The 8931-nt window shown below is 39.2% G+C and overlaps 1 long non-coding RNA gene across 1 annotated transcript; it reads left to right on the top strand.

The window, feature by feature from the left end:
* Nucleotides 1–244: 244 nt before the first annotated feature.
* LOC137270964 (uncharacterized) lies at nucleotides 245–6254 on the top strand. The gene is made up of 2 exons (XR_010955573.1): nucleotides 245–432; nucleotides 1015–6254. It is a non-coding gene; the product is annotated as an uncharacterized lncRNA (long non-coding RNA).
* Nucleotides 6255–8931: the final 2677 nt, after the last annotated feature.

Consider the following 8931-nt stretch of genomic DNA (forward strand, 5'->3'; position numbering starts at 1 on the left):
AACATTCTATTTGTTTTCGCCTGATACTACAAAAACTAAACTGCTTTTCAGCAAACTGAAACTGTATTTTTTTTAATCACATGGTTTGGGACTTATTTCATTACATTTCAACAAAGACCTTCCAAAATTTAGCTTTAAGATTGCTGTGTGGGAAGGGGCCCTGCTCCCTTTCATAGATTGAAATACTTTTGAAATGAGAAATTCAGAAATAAGAATAATTGGTCTTATTATGCACTTACAGGAATTGTAACCAAGGTGTGTATTTTTCTTGCAGTTAAGCCACAGCCTAATCTAAGTCCTTACAAGAAGCCCACTCCACCAATCACCGCTGGACCCATCAAATCTCGGTCTCCACTTCCACTCATCACTTCCAAAGCGCCAGATGTGACGCTCAAAGCTGGAAAAACTGGCAAAGAAGACAATGGCATGGAGGTTTGTTTGTTTATGTCACACTCAACTTAATCCCAGCTATATGGCGCTGCCAGTTTTGTTAATAATTGAGTCTGAACCCAACAATCCTGTGATTGACAGCATGAGCAACAAGCATGGGTTGCCGAAGATCAATTCTGCCTGGGATCTTAGTGGGGAACAGACATGGTGGGCTGAATTCTATTGTGAAACTCTACAGGATTCTTGATATGTGTGATGGCGATAGGGTAGCCTAGTGGTTAAGGCATTCGCTCATCAAACGAAAGACCGAGTTTGATTCCCCACATGTATACATTGTGTTAAGCCTATTTCTGGTGTCCCCCGCCATGATATTGCTGGAATATTGCTAAAAGGCATGTAAAGTTAGGTATCGGGCTAACTGTTCCCGCAGCCAAGTGCCTACCCGGACAACTGTTCCCCAACTACTGCCCCTTGGCTATCTGCCCTCACAGCACCCTATCAACTGTGCCCCCTGGACAATTGCCCCGTAGGACAAGTGCCCCATTCATTTATTGACCTATGTGATGAAGATTTTTGTGAAATGTAATGAGACTATAGTTTGATATGTATCTCCGTCTCTTTCAGAAATCTCTGAGTACCGAGGAGCTAACAGCAGAAATGGCCAACTTGGAGGGCCTGATGAAAGATCTGAACGCTATCACACAGCAAGAGTTTGAATGCTAGCAATGACAAGTGTGCTGCTATAGCGTGTTAATATTGTTATGTATGTATTTATATTTCAATACTACTGTGACAGGACACAGCCTCAGTCCGTGGCTTTCAATTGGATGTGTAGCCAGGTTACTATGACGACAGCATTTATGGTACTCGGCATACGTGTACTACTTATCGGACAATTTGTTATACAATGGGGACTCCATAGCAGAGACAAAGACATGTCTCCAATATTTCACAAGTCATTTCTGCTGAAGGGCTCAAGAAAAGATTTCTGCGTGTGGAGTGTATTGAAATGGGACACTGGTACAGTGAGGTTTGGAGATGACTTTTCACAGCAAAGGATTACATTCACAAGCGAAGATTATTGGCCGACTTTCTGATGTAGTTGATTCAGTTATCTCCCTTTGCTACCTTTTCCCTCGTTGTGTCGCTACCTGTTTGGTTGTGAAATTCCGTCAAGCTGTAGTGGAAAATGTCACGTGTGCAGTATTAGCAAAGGGAGATAATTCTGAGAGAAGACAGTGGTGCTATTTGTGTCACAACTACCCAGAACGTCTGTCAGTTGAAGACTTGGAAAAACAGCAACTGCCTTATCAACAAAACACTTTGTATATGTTTTAGAAATGCTGGCCATCTAGCTGAGCAATATTTGATCAACTGCTGAATTTCTTTCAAGAATGCCACCATATTTCCTTCGAACATCTGAGTTTTTCGATAATGGGATGTATATATCCTGGGGATATCAAGAAATATTTTGTGACAGTTTGAACAAGAAACATATATTGACATGGCTTATGAGGGACCAAAGACATATTATTGTTATTGATATTATTATTTTATTTTGTATCTGCGAAATGAATCAATCAATGTCTTGAAAGTGTGAATGACGGAAGTACTTCAGTGTGGTGTAAAATCCTCTGCAGAAAGATGCCAAAATTGTTTGGGATGTTTAAGTGAGCACTGAGGCTGGGTTTTTTTTCTTTCTATTTTTTTTTTCCATATAAAACAAAATTTACAAATTTAACTCAGACGTTTTAAGGAAATATGGTGGTCTACAGTTTGAACAAAGGCATCCCAAACATAGGCCAGAGTGCAACAGCGAAACTGTTCCTGGGGTGGAAGATGAATATTCATGATGTTTATCATGCCTGCTGGTCATACCATTTTGTTTTTGGAGTTGCAACATGTTGTATGGTTCACAGTTGAACCACTGACTTCTTGGAAGCTGAACGACAAGTGATCTTGCTCTTCAATATCAAGTCCTAGCAAAAGCAGATGAGTGAAAGTGCAAATTCTCAAAAATCTCAAAATTTCATTTTGACTTTGCAGTATGACCCAACAGGGATGTATGGCCAACCTGAATATATAATGACCCTCTTGACAGGCTGCTGCGGTGTTAAGACGAATCAGCCTTCACCTTTGTATCAATATCACATATAGATTTAGAGGGCCAAAACCAAATATACATATGTCAGCTTGTGTTTACCTATAGTTGACTAACGATCTTCCACCACAGCCCTTGTGTTTTGTACCGACGCCAAAGTAACTACGGCACTCCCATTTTGTATGAAATTGCTTTCATGGATCATGACCCTTGTACATACGTTCTCATTGTGTATTGACTACTTGAAAAATATCTGACCAAAAACCTGCCTGTAGCTGATTAGCCGCTCTACAGATATCATTGTTGTCTTCATTTTGAAGTCCATTTTGTTGTCGTTTATACAAGTGTTTTGTAAATGAGCATTTTAAGATGCCAAGTGTCGGTTTTCATATACTTTGTAGTAATGGTCAAAAATAATACACGATTTTAGTTGCATTGGATCTTTTGTATTTTGCAAGGTCAACAAGTAATTCTTTCAATTTATTTTTTTTCACAATTTTTATGGATTCATTTGTCATCATATTTTACCCCTCTATTACTCTGTTATTTATGCCATATGAACAAAGTGAAGAATACCTCAAACATATATGTTTTTCTCTAGTGTTTATTTAGCATGGCATGTCTATAAAAGTTTTATTTTGAACATAATGTACAGACAATGATGTTGAAGAATTTTAGAAAAATGTGAATTCTGTATACATAGGAAGAGGCATAAAATGGTTGATGGCTCTTTGAAAATGTTTTAAAATAACCATTCAGTGTTCTTATGTTCAGTTATTCTGTTGTGGTGACCAGCATTGGTCAGCAAATTTGCTTATGAAGAGTATGTAATAATGATTTTGAACTGCTTAAGACAAAAGAGGCACATATATATTTGACATCAGCCGGACTCTCACCTTCAGATATTCATTAAGTTTCAACCCTAAAGAATCTAATCATCAAAATATTTTATTTGAAGTTATTGATTCTTTTCATAAATTACATCAAAATATGAAGAGAGATTGTAATGAACGGTAGTATCTTTCTCTTCTAGTTGGAAGAATAATTTCTTCTCAAGACTACAGGGATTAGCTCCTGCAACAGCTTAGTATTCTAAACTTGTCCCATAACTGAAAATTGTGTCCATAGCAACAAAATACATACTGTAGTGAGCATGAAAAATATCCTGTTGTAATAAAGTACAACTAATTACAGTGCCCACCGTTGTTTCCATAGCAACACGTTATGTATTTTAAAGGTGAACGTGGAAATATGCTGTGCTGTTGTTATAAAGAACAGCTGATTATATTAATGCGTGATTAATGGATTTATTCCACTGATCGAAGGCATGTTAAGTAGATGCATGCTAGAAGCAATAACATTCTTGCCTTATTTCGAAATGGAAACAAAATTCAACATGGCGATTATTACAATGGTGTATTTTCCGTTTAATTTTCGGCTTAAGTAATCAAAGAATGAAAGAATGGCTAAGTTACAAAATAAAAGCAAATTTTATAGCTTAATTTTCTTAACTTTTAAGAAAGATATTTTAGAAGGAATCATATTTTAAGGTTTTTGTTTGTGAAGTGATATTGTACTTAAAGTTGTTTTTTTAGAATTTATTGTCTCAGGAGATTTTACCACAACCAAAATAAATAGTGATTGAGTTAAAGTTTAAAGTCACATTGACAGTATTTTAACCATATCGTGACTATCCAAAACATGAAACAGATGTAAGGTTGTCACGCCCTTACGTATTGAGTGTGTTGAGAAACGTGTTTTTTTATGGCCTTACAATATGTGTGAGATGTTTCTATAAGTCACAAACAAGCATTAGCGAGCCGATGTCCAAAGCAATCTTTATTTTCAGAGTGACCTTGACGCCTCAGCTGCCTCTGCATGTGCATGGAGCAACCAATAACTTATTATGATACAATTTGTACATGTTTATCAACTTGTATTTTTTATACAAGTTACAAACAATTGCTTATGAGTTGACTTTGTGTACTATGTACTTTTGCTAACTTTTTGTGTGGGCACCATTTCATTGTCTTCATGGTGGATGAGCCTCAGCTCTAAATGCTCGGACTTTTTCAAACATTGTCGTTGGACAACATGACCTTAGTGCTAAGACTGATGATATGAGTCCATGTTGAGACAGGGAGGTACAGTCAACTTAGCTAAGATCAATTTGTACAATGGCACCCAGGTTGCTGTTGTACAAAATAACCTTAGACTACCTTAAGTCTGTGTTAAGACATGTGAGTCAACTTAGCGTTAAGATCACTTTGTACAATGACTCCCAGGTAGCTGTTGTGTTCAAAATAACCTTAGCGCTAATACTACCTTAAGTCTGTGTTAAGACATGTGAGTCAACTTAGCGCTAAGATCACTTTGTACAATGGCACCCAGATCATCAATGTACTTTGAAAGGAAACTTATAAAGCATTTCTGAAAAAGAGAAAGTGTCAGGGAAAAACCTATTTTGATACTTGTGGTCAGGGTATTTTGTTGAAGTCTTTTCTCAAACAGATTTCTTTTCAAATTTTACAGAATCTTTGTAATGGTGAATGTACGACTCTCATCATGCTTCATACTGTTTTTCCTCTGATAATTATAATTCAGAATGAATGTCTGTATGACATTTGATCATGTTTTAGATATGTAATTGTTTCGTTTCAACAATTTATGTTTCCTGGTAAGAATTACGGTATTTGGTTTAACAGCCTTAATTCCTTATAAGGATTTCAAAACATGATGCAAGTCAGAATGAGGTTTAGGTAATGTGTGGATCAGAAGAGAATTTACTGCTTATCATTTAATTAATATATCAGCTAGGGATTAATCCCATTAGGGGTGTAATAAATTAATATATCAACTAGGGATTAATTCCATTAGGGGTGTAATAAATTAATATATCAGCTAGGGATTAATCCCATTAGGGGTGTAATAAATTAATATATCAACTAGGGATTAATCCCATTAAGGGTGTAATAAATTAATATATCAGCTAGGGATTAATCCCATTAAGGGTGTAATAAATTAATATAAAAGCTAATAAAATAGTCATACATTTTAACTTCTTAAACATTAAAAATATAATAATAATAGAGTAAGATATTTAATGACAACTTTTTTCAAACCTTATTTCATGTTATTGTGGTTAGTGGCTTTCAGAGATTGTGTTTAAACCTTGCACATAGTTAGGTCCCTAAATCATTGTAGAGATCTTTCTTATTAGAAAAAAAAATATTGCATTTGTGTAAATTAGCTCTGGTTAGTACAAAAATCCAAACTTTTGAGGTCAATAAAAGATAGCAGAGAGTTTGTTTATTACTCAAGGGCTTAAATGTATCCACCCCCTACATGTATGGCAAGGTCCTGTTTATCTGAGAGAAAATAAGAATAGGTCTCTAAATGTTTGGGGAGATCCTGTTTATCAGAGACAGAAAAAAACTTTTATCAGCGCTGAATGTCATTAGAGATTCTGTTTGTTTCACAAAGTATTTTGACAGGTCCATGAACGTTTTGTGGAGATCTTGCTCATAGTATAAATATCTTTTGTAAAGTCCATAAATGTTTGTATAGGATCATGTTTGGGGCTCAGCATCAATGCATCATCTACATCATCATCACTCTCTCCGACCTGGTCTCCATCGCAGTTGCCATGGCAACTGCAGACACCGGAATCTGGGTGTGGTACTGAACAGCTTTTGTATGCTCCGTGACCTGGACGTGGACAGATCAGACTCATCAGAGAGAATAAACAAAAAACATATCAGAACATGTGGTTGTGTCTTCTTTTGTTAGTTTGTTTGTTTGTTTAATGCCACACTCAGCAATATTCTAGCTATATGGCAGTAATCTGTGAGTGAGTTTAGTTTAGTTTTACTCCACACTCAGCAATATAGCTATATGACAGTAATCTGTGGGTGAGTTTTATTTTATGCCACACTCAGCAATATAGCTATATGGCAGTAATCTGTGAGTGAGTGAGTTTTGTTTTATGCCACACTCAGCAATATAGCTATATGGCAGTGATCTGTGAGTGAGTTTTATTTTATGCCACACTCAGCAATATAGCTATATGGCAGTGATCTGTGAGTTTTGTTTTATGCCACACTCCGCAATATAGCTATATGGCAGTGATCTGTGAGTGAGTTTTGTTTTATGCCACACTCAGCAATATAGCTATATGGCAGTGATCTGTGAGTGAGTGAGTTTTGTTTTATGCCACACTCCGCAATATAGCTATATGGCAGTGATCTGTGAGTTAGTTTTGTTTAATGCCACACTCAGCAATATAGCTATATGGCAGTGATCTGTGAGTGAGTTTTGTTTTATGCCACACTCAGCAATATAGCTATATGGCAGTGATCTGTGAGTGAGTGAGTTTTGTTTTATGCCACACTCCGCAATATAGCTATATGGCAGTGATCTGTGAGTTAGTTTTGTTTAATGCCACACTCAGCAATATAGCTATATGGCAGTGATCTGTGAGTGAGTTTTGTTTTATGCCACACTCAGCAATATAGCTATATGGCAGTAATCTGTGAGTGAGTGAGTTTTGTTTTATGCCACACTCAGCAATATAGCTATATGGCAGTGATCTGTGAGTTAGTTTTGTTTTATGCCACACTCAGCAATATAGCTATATGGCAGTGATCTGTGAGTGAGTGAGTTTTGTTATATGCCACACTCGTATAGCTATATGACAGTGGTCAGTAAATATTCAAGTCTGACCAGATTTTCCAGTGATCGATAGCATGAGCATGGATTTGTGCAATGGGGAATCAATGATCTGTCAGTAAGAAAGCGAGTCTGGACATGACAATCAAGTGACTGACATCATGAACATAAATGAACGTAATATGTTAGATGATGAAATTTATTAACCAGGTCAGTGGGTCTCATGATCCGATCCCATTATTCACCTTTTTTGACAAATATGGCCCCTAGAGAAATGAATCAGACAATCCAGTGATGGGTATGGGTATGGATGGTTGCTGAGGGCATCTGAGCTCAGTGTTGTTTTACACTTGTCAGTCATAATGGGAGGTGGGGTTCACTGGTCAGTGGTGGACACCATCCCCCCCTAGCACTGTACACTGTTAGTCATGATAGGACATAGGGATCACTGGTCAGTGGTGGACACCATCCACCCCTGTACTGTACACTGTTAGTCATGATAGGAGGTAGCGTTCACTGGTCAGTGGTGGACACCATCCACCCCTGTACTGTACACTGTCAGTCATAATGGGAGATGGGGTTCACTGGTCAGTGGTGGACACCATCCACCCCTGTACTGTACACTGTCAGTCATGATAGGAGGTAGGGATCACTGGTCAGTGGTGCACACAATCCACCCCTGTACCTTACACACCATCCACCCCTGTACTGTACACTGTCAGTCATGATAGGAGATAGGGATCACTGGTCAGTGGTGCACACCATCCACCCCTGTACTGTACACTGTCAGTCATGATAGGAGGTAGGGCTCACTGGGCAGTGGTGGACACCATCCACCCCTGTACTGTACACTGTCAGTCATGATAGGAGGTAGGGCTCACTGGTCAGTGGTGGACACCATCCACCCCTGTACTGTACACTGTCAGTCATGATAGGAGGTAGGGATCACTGGTCACTGGTGCACACCATCCACCCCTGCACTGTACACTGTCAGTCATGATAGGAGGTAGTGTTCACTGGGCAGTGGTGGACACCATCCACCCCTGTACTGTACACTGTCAGTCATGATAGGAGGTAGGGCTCACTGGGCAGTGGTGGACACCATCCACCCCTGTACTGTACACTGTCAGTCATGATAGGAGGTAGGGCTCACTGGTCAGTGGTGGACACCATCCACCCCTGTACTGTACACTGTCAGTCATGATAGGAGGTAGGGATCACTGGTCACTGGTGCACACCATCCACCCCTGCACTGTACACTGTCAGTCATGATAGGAGGTAGTGTTCACTGGTCAGTGGTGGACACCATCCACCCCTGTATTGTACACTGTCAGTCATGATTGGAGATAGGGATCACTGGTCAGTGGTGCACACCATCCACCCCTGTACTGTACACTGTCAGTCATGATAGGAGGTAGTGTTCACTGGTCAGTGGTGTACACCATCCACCCCTGTACTGTACACTGTCAGTCATGATAGGAGGTAGGGATCACTGGTCAGTGGTGGACACCATCCACCCCTGTACTGTACACTGTCAGTCATGATTGGAGATAGGGATCACTGGTCAGTGGTGGACACCATCCACCCCTGTACTGTACACTGTCAGTCATGATAGGAGGTAGGGATCACTGGTCAGTGGTGGACACCATCCACCCTAGTACTGTACACTGTTAGTCATGATAGGAGGTAGGGATCACTGGTCAGTGGTGGACACCATCCACCCCTGTACTGTACACTGTCAGTCATGATTGGAGATAGTGCTCACTGGTCAG

The sequence above is a fragment of the Haliotis asinina genome, unplaced genomic scaffold (genome assembly GCF_037392515.1).
Source record: "Haliotis asinina isolate JCU_RB_2024 unplaced genomic scaffold, JCU_Hal_asi_v2 scaffold_99, whole genome shotgun sequence".
Lineage (NCBI taxonomy): Eukaryota > Metazoa > Mollusca > Gastropoda > Lepetellida > Haliotidae > Haliotis > Haliotis asinina.